At 44.9% G+C, this 7,500-nt stretch overlaps 1 protein-coding gene across 6 annotated transcripts in view; it reads right to left on the reverse strand.

Annotated features, from left to right (window-relative positions):
- The window catches only part of LOC127009107 (natural resistance-associated macrophage protein 2-like), a 100,047-nt gene that overhangs the window by 52,823 nt on the left and 39,724 nt on the right, over positions 1 to 7,500 (reverse strand). For 5 of the 6 annotated variants that reach the window (XR_007761604.1, XR_007761606.1, XR_007761602.1 and 2 more), the window contains one exon: positions 978 to 1,078. The gene's annotated coding sequence lies outside the window, so the exon portion shown is untranslated. The remainder of the gene's footprint in view (positions 1 to 977; positions 1,079 to 7,500) is intronic. The other variant, XR_007761603.1, reaches the window with a different exon arrangement.

Here is a 7,500-nt window from a genome sequence, read left to right on the forward strand (position 1 = left end):
CAGTTTCAAGATACGAACCTGAAGGAAATTTGCAATGGTGTCACGTCACGTGCGTGGTGCAGCCGACGTGGCAAGTCTGAGTCCTTGAGGAGAGTTGTCAGCAGCGGTGATGCCGCTCTTTGTCAAATTACTAATCGCTTGTTGTGATTTTGACGGAGATTTGGTGTTGATAGCAATGCCTATAGGGCACGTAAATTATAACATCATACCATACATGCAGGTTATACAGTCGTCCAAAAACTCACGGTGATCATTGATTTCTTGAACCTTTGAACGTTAAAAACCCGAACTCGGCAACTTTACCGTCTATTTCTTTAGCTCTGGCTCATTCGCAGTCAGTCCGCCATGTGACCCTGGCTGTAGCGGCGCCAATTATACCTATTAAGTTAATTAAGTTGGCTGTCTTCTGAGCACACCATCACCGCCTCCGCCTCCTCCGCCCTTCATGGCTGTATCCATTTTGCCCACTTTTTCTTCCACTTTTTCTTCTCTTATTATTAATTAAACAGTCAACAACAACCGTGGCCTCATAAATTTACTTCTTCCTTGCCGTCGGTTTAACTTCATGTTATCATTTAACCTTCATATCAATAATATTATTTTATTTTAACGATAAAATACATATTATTTTCAGCCTCAAAAGTCCCCAAATCGAGAGTGAATGTCCCCATGTCCCCATCAGTGCCCCGAAATCCCCAAATCTAGGGACAAATCTCCATATCACTGCTGCCTGCCTTCCTTGCCCGTCCGAGGGGCTGCACAGGCGACACACCCACGCGCGCACGATGCTTTGATGGGCGAGGGACAGGGACAAGTTGATGAGGGGGCGATTCACGGCAGCAGCTAGAAATAAAATTCGCCTGCGCCACTGAAGGGCTGGGGCCGCAAAAGAGAACCTAGGGAAAGAAACACAGAGGAAAGGAAGGGAGATGACGGAGAACAATAAAAATAATAAATGGAAAGATAATAACACTCACCCCTGGCAGCCATCTTCCTCCTGTAGTAGTAGCAGTAGTGGTAGTAGTAGTAGAAGTAGTCGTAGTAGTAGTAGTAGTAGTAGTAGAGGTATTGGTTCCTGCTGAAAAGATGAAAAATATTATTATTATTATTATTATTATTATTATTATTATTATTATTATTATTATACGTCCTTTAAATCAAGTTACTAAATACAAAGAACAAAAGTTAGGTTAAGAAGAAGAAGAAGAGGAAGAACAAACGGAAAGAAAACACACACACACACACACACACACACACACACACACACACACACACACACACACGATTCATAAAACACCCGCGTGGTGAAAAAGAAATACCGAAGTGCTTTTTTTTATGTATGTTATTGGGTGATATTTAACAAGCAGGAGGACGAGGAGGAGGAGGAGAAGGAGGAAGAGGGGGAAGAGGAGGAGGAAGAGGAAGAGGAGGTAGGTAGATCAGATAGTACTACCTCTCTCTCTCTCTCTCTCTCTCTCTCTCTGGTTCTTATCTATTCTCCCTTCTCTCCTCCCCTCTCCTCCTCCTCCTCCTCGTCTCTCTCCTTTCCTCCCCATTTTCTATTTTTTTTCTCTCTACGCATTCTTCTATTTCCCCCTCTCTCTTCACCTCCCCTCCTCCTCCTCCTCCTCCTCCTCCTCGTCTCTCTCCTTTCCTCCCCATTTTCTATTTTTTTCTCTCTACGCATTCTTCTATTTCCCCAACTCTCTTCACCTCCCCTCCTCCTCCTCCTCCTCCTCCTCCGTGGCTGTAAATTCCAAGCCACACACAACCTCATTATCACAATCCAGAGCATGAACGAGTGGCCGTGTGCGTGTGTGCGTGTGTGGGTGGGGGGGGGAGTGTGTGTGTGTGTGTGTGTGTGTGTGTGTGTGTGTGTGTGTGTGTGAGGTATTTATGGGTCAACAGATTCGTTTTCTTTATTCATTCATTCAGTCAATCACGTGCCCTCTCTCTCTCTCTCTCTCTCTCTCTCTCTCTCTCTCTCTCTCTCTCTCTCTCTCTCTCTCTCTCTCAAAGAATGTAGAAGAAGAGAGAGAGAGAGAGAGAGAGAGAGAGAGAGAGAGATGAAATGAAATTAAATTAAGAGAATTATAAAAAATAAATAAAGAGGAAAAAGAATGAAGGAAGGAAATGGAAAAATGAAGGGAGAAAAGGAGGAGGAGGAGGAGGAGAAGAGGGAAGAGAGGGAGAAGAGGAGGAATCAAAAAGGAAAAGGGAGATAAATGAGGGTAATTAGAGATAAAGGTTGAGAGAAAGAGGGAGGAAGAGAGGAAGAAAAAGAGAGAAAGAAAAAGAGAAAGAATAGAGAAAGAATCAAGGAAAACAAGGAAATGAAGAAGGAAATAACAGGAAATAAGAAAGGGAGGAAGAACAAAAGGAGAGAGAAAGAGAAGAAGGAAAAAAAGAGAAAAGAGGAAGAAAGGAAGAAAAGACAGGAAGGAAGAAAGGAAGAGAAGAAAAATAAAAAGGAAAAAGAGAGAGAGATACAAGTTAGCAGAGAAAGGAAGGAAGGAAAAAGAGGAAAGAGGAAGAAGGGAAGGAAAATAATGAAAGGAAGAAAAAGAAAGGGAGATAGAAGGAAGAAACGGAGGTTGATAATGAAGGGAGGAAGGAAGGGAAGAAAAATGGAAAAGGAGAGTAAGAGAAAGAAGGAATAAAAAGGAGAGGGGAGAAAGGAAGGAAAGAAGGAAACATGGGAAAAAACGGAAGAGGAGGAGGAGGAAAGGAGAAGAAAGGAGGGAGGGAAGTGAAGTGGAACAAGCCCCTTCGATTGCCCCATCCATCATACCTTCCCCTTCCCTTCCCTTCCCTTCCCTTCCCTTCCCTTCACTTCCTTTCTTTAACTTTCTCTTTCTCTCTCATTCTTTTCTTTTTCTTCTGATCATTTTCCTTCCCTTCCCTTCCCTTCCCTTCCTTCCCTTCCCTTCCCTTCCTTCCCTTCCCTTCCTTTCTTTAACTTTCTCTTTCTCTCTCATTCTTTTCATTTTCTTCTAATCATTTTCCTTCCCTTCCCTTCCCTTCCTTCCCTTCCTTTCTTTAACTTTCTCTTTCTCTCTCATTCTTTTCTTTTTCTTCTGATCATTTTTCTTCCCTTCCCTTCCCTTCCCTTCCTTCCCTTCCCTTCCCTTCCCTTCACTTCCTTTCTTTAACTTTCTCTTTCTCTCTCATTCTTTTCTTTTTCTTCTGATCATTTTCCTTCCCTTCCCTTCCTTCCTTTACCCTTCTCTTTCTCTCTCCTTGTTTACTCCTCGTTCCTTCCCTCACTTCCCTTTTCCCTTCATACCTTACTTATTATCTTCATTCCCTTCCCTTCCCTTCCCTTTCATTTCATTCTCTTCTCTCCATTCCTTTTTCCTTCCTTCTTTTAGTCCCATTTCTCTATTTTTCACTTTTTCTTCACTCCCTTTCCATTCCTTTCCCTTCATTCTTTCAGTTTCAATCCCCTCCCTTCCCTTCCATTCTTTTCCCTTCTCTTCCCTTCCCTTTCTTTACCTTCAACATCTTATTTCCCTCTATTCTTTCCCTTCCTCCCTTTCTCTCTATCTGGACAACTTGCCTAATTCCATATTTTCTCTCTCTTTCTCTCCTCTCCCTTTCTCTCTCTCCCCCCTCCCTTCCTCTCTCTCTCCTTTTCACTTCTAACTAGACTTATTCCTTTCATCTCTCCCTCCCTCTCTCCTTCTCTCTCTCTCTCTCTCTCTCTCTCTCTCTCTCTCTCTCTCTCTCTCTCTCTCTCTCTCTCTCTCTCTCTCTCTCTCTCTCTCTCCCTTTCCTACCTTCCTTTCTACCTTTCCCTCCTAACTAGACCGCTTCCTTTCATCCTCCCTCCCTCCCTCCCTCCCTCCTTCTCTCCCCCCCTCCCTCCTTCTCTCCCTCTCTCCTTTCCTCCAAACAAAGTCGTGATCAATAATTCCCTTGGAAACTGATTCTGATACAAGGGCAATACTTATGTTTTCGATTAGAGAGAGAGAGAGAGAGAGAGAGAGAGAGAGAGAGAGGGGGGGGGGGTGGGGGCACTCAAACTATGGCTTAGAGGGGAAGATCACCATATTTTTCGCAGAGGAGGAGGAGGAGGAGGAGGAGGAGGAAGGAGGGGGGGGTTCCTGCTGACACCCGCGGGAAATACCTGAAGACGGTGTATTTTATTTTTTCTCCTATTGTTTTTCTATTCCTTTATTTATCATTATTATTTATTTATCTTTCCTTTCGTTCCATTTTCTCTTCTCAATTTTCCTTTATTTCCTTTTCTTTCCTTCTCTTCCTCTCTTCTTTTGTTCCTTTTCGTCTCTCCATTCTCTCCCTTTCTCTTCCCTTTCCTCTCCTCTCCTTATTTCCCTTTCTTCCTTTTCGTCTCTCCATTCTCTCCCCTTCTCTTCCTTTCCTCTCCTCTCCTTATTTCCCTTTCTTCCTTTTCGTCTCTCCATTCTCTCCCCTTCTCTTCCTTTCCTCTCCTCTCCTTATTTCACTTTCTTCCTTTTCGTCTCTCCATTCTCTCCCCTTCTCTTCCTTTCCTCTCCTCTCCTTATTTCTCCTTTTTCCTTTTCGTCTCTCCCCTTCTCTTCTCTCCTTATTTCTCCTTCTTCCTTTTCGTCTCTCTATTCTCTCCCCTTCTCTTCCTTTCCTCTCCTCTCCTTATTTCTCCTTGTTCCTTTTTGTTCCCTTCTCTTCTTCCTTCCATTCCATTCCCTTCGCATTCCTTTCTCTATGTCATCCCTTATCTGAGGGAAGGAAGGGAGGGGAAGAGATAAGGAGGTAAGGAGGGGGGGGTGAGAGATGGAGGGGGGAGGAAAGAAAAGGGAGGAAGGAAGGTTGAGAGGTAAGTAGGAGGGAAGGAAGGAAAGGACGGAAGGCGAGGTAGGGAGAAAGGCAGAGGAAGAAAGGAAGGAAGGAAAGAAGGAAGGAGAGAACGGAAGGGATGGAGGAAAGGTAAGGGAGGGAGGGAGAGTACCCGGCCCTACCTCTCTCCTCCCCTTCCTCCCTCTCTCCCTCCCTTCCTCCATGTTATAAATAAGATCGCATAGAGAAAATTGGTGATCTGAAAACGCGATATCAAGACTTCACGGGCGGCCTCTTACTGGCTGACTGGTTGGGGGGGTCGACGGGGAGGCTCGAACTGGGAAAGGGGTGAGGGGTGGGGTGGGGGTGGGGGCGTAGGGAAGAGCAATGCATTAGGTGGATTGTGTGTGTGTGCGGGGGGGCGGGGTGTGTGTGTGTGGTGTGTGTGTGTGTGTGTGTGTGTGTGTGTGTGTTTATATATGTACTCTCTCTCTCTCTCTCTCTCTCTCTCTCTCTCTCTCTCTCTCTCTCTCTCTCTCTCTCTCTCTCTCTCTCTCTCTCTCTCTCTCTCTCTCTCTCTCTCTCTCTCTCTCTCTCTCCTCTCTCTCTCTCTCTCTCTCTCCTTTTCCTAACCCTACTTTCTTCTTCCTCCTTCTCCTCCCTTTCGTTAACTTATTTTCCTTCTTCTCGTTTCCTTTCTTTTCATTTCTTCCTTCCATTCTCTTCCTCTTCTTTTTCCTTCTGGTTCCGCCTTTTCATATCCATTCTCTTCCCTTCCATTCCCTTCCTTTTCTCTTCCTTGTCCGTTCTTCTAATCCCTTCATTCATTCCCTTTTCTCTTATTTAACATTTTCCTTTTTTTATTTTCCTAACTCTTTCCTCTACTCCTTTCCCCTTCACTCCTTTCCCCCTTTTCCTTACTCTCTCTCCCTCCTCCTTCTCTTCTTTCTCTCTCTCTGTCTCATGCTAAAGCCCCGTCCGTCACCACCGACATAAGAGACCCAACACTTGACACAGTACATGAAGAGTGACCATCAGTACCGCCGCGGAGGATTGCATGAGTGTCCCCTTCTTATACCCTTAGCTAGACGGTGATACGGGCAGAACAGGACATAGAAGAAGGTGTGAGAGGGGCAGCTGAGGTGGAGAGGGAAAGGAAGGAAGAGAGAGGGAAGGAGAGAGAGAGATGGATGCAGAAAGGGGAATGAAGACGTGTTAGTGATAATGATGATGATGATAAGAGATAGAGAGAAAAAGGGAGATATATCACAGTGCTTGGAAGCGTGTGACTGAATATCTCAAGGGAAAGACAGCCATGAAAAATGCTCTTATGTATAAAAAAAAAATGAGGTAGTGTATATGTATGATTGAGTCTTCATCGCATCCCCTTTCCTACCTCCTTCTCTCTTTCTCTCTCTCCCTTCCTCCACCTACACACAGAAGAGAGAGAGAGAGAGAGAGAGAGAAAGTGCAGAAAGAAGAAGAGGAGGAGGAGGAAGAAAAAAATGGGAAAAGAGGAGGAGGAAGAGAAAAAAAAAGAAAAGGAGGAGAAAGAAAAGTATATATCTGTTAAGTTTTAAGAGCATTTAGCCATCGAACACACACACACACACACACACACACACACACACACACATTGCCTACATACTCAACTATTTCTATTCTCTCTCAGACATTGGGGGGGTAATTTAGCATCAGAAGGGGCGGAAGGGGAAGTTGAGGGGGAGGCAGTTCCTATTCTAAGCCTTCACCCCCCACCCCTTACAAGGTTTAACTATGTAGGCACTTGAGGTTCATTGGTAGGTTATTGTTGCGTGGACTGTGGAGTGAAAATGTTAAGGGATTATGATTAAAATGGATTATTATCAAACTAATTAGGGTTCACTTCACCTCAGCTCACTAACGTTCTTCCACCTTACGTAGTTCCACCCGCTCCACTCACTACCTGTTCCGCCGACCCGTTCCACTCACTCACACACTCTTAAACATACACACATCCACTTTCTCATAATAGATTTTAAACATAGTGGCAAACCAATTCAGCGCTACATCTCACCTCATCCACACTCCCGTTCCTCCACCTTACGTAGTTCCACCCGTTCCACTCACTACCTGTTCCACCACCCCGTTCCACTCACTCACACACTCTTAAACACATACACTTTCTTATAATCGATTTTAAACAGCTTCATCTCCTCATCCACACTCCCGTTCCTCCACCTCCCTTACGTAGTTCCACCTTACTCTTCCATCCGTTCCACCCGACGCTCCACTCACACAGACTTACACACACATCCACTTTCTTATGATAGATTTTAAACAGATTAGCAAACCAATTCAGCGCTTCATATCACCTCATCCACACTCCCGCTCCTCCACCTCCCTTACGTAGTTCCACCTCACTCTTCCATCCGTTCCACCCTACGTTCCACTCACACAGACTTACACAGACAGGCTTTATATCATTTTAGATTTGAAACAGCTTATTATCAAACCAATTAAGTCTTACCTCACACTCCACCGTTTTCTATCCATGTTCCACCCAGCGTTCCACTCATTCAGCGTTCCACTTACACATTCACACCTCATCCATCATATAACGTTCCTCATCCATCGTTCCCCTGCTCCACTTTACTCTTGTCTACCACCCGTTCCACCTATCCACCCACCCACCCACACACACACACGCACACGGACGAGGGCACTTTTAGCTCCGCCTCC

The sequence above is a fragment of the Eriocheir sinensis genome, chromosome 39, assembly GCF_024679095.1.
Source record: "Eriocheir sinensis breed Jianghai 21 chromosome 39, ASM2467909v1, whole genome shotgun sequence".
In the NCBI taxonomy this organism is placed as follows: domain Eukaryota; kingdom Metazoa; phylum Arthropoda; class Malacostraca; order Decapoda; family Varunidae; genus Eriocheir; species Eriocheir sinensis.